Here is a 350-nt window from a genome sequence, read left to right as displayed (position 1 = left end):
TTAGCACTTGTTTTTATGCATAGGAAAAATTTTTGAAAAGGGTTTCGTTTACAAAAAATCCCTCTCTCAGAAATTTTGTTGTTTTGCACATGGGAAAAAAAGGGAAAATCTGGTATCCACCATTTTGTCTCCTGATTCATCCCGAGGTCATTGTAGATAAATGAGTATTTCGTCTTCCAATGTTTTTTTCCATGTTTATTTTCGTGCAACCCGCTCAAAGTATAATTGAAGTTCAACTGCTTCGCATAAATTCTCTTTATCATGATACATATTTGTTTTCTACTATTGTTGTGCGTTGATTAAAAGGAAAATAAAAGGGTTTACAAGTCTCAATATTTGTACTTCCCTCT

The sequence above is a fragment of the Penaeus monodon genome, chromosome 15, assembly GCF_015228065.2.
Source record: "Penaeus monodon isolate SGIC_2016 chromosome 15, NSTDA_Pmon_1, whole genome shotgun sequence".
In the NCBI taxonomy this organism is placed as follows: domain Eukaryota; kingdom Metazoa; phylum Arthropoda; class Malacostraca; order Decapoda; family Penaeidae; genus Penaeus; species Penaeus monodon.
Note: the sequence above shows the minus strand (reverse complement) of the source record.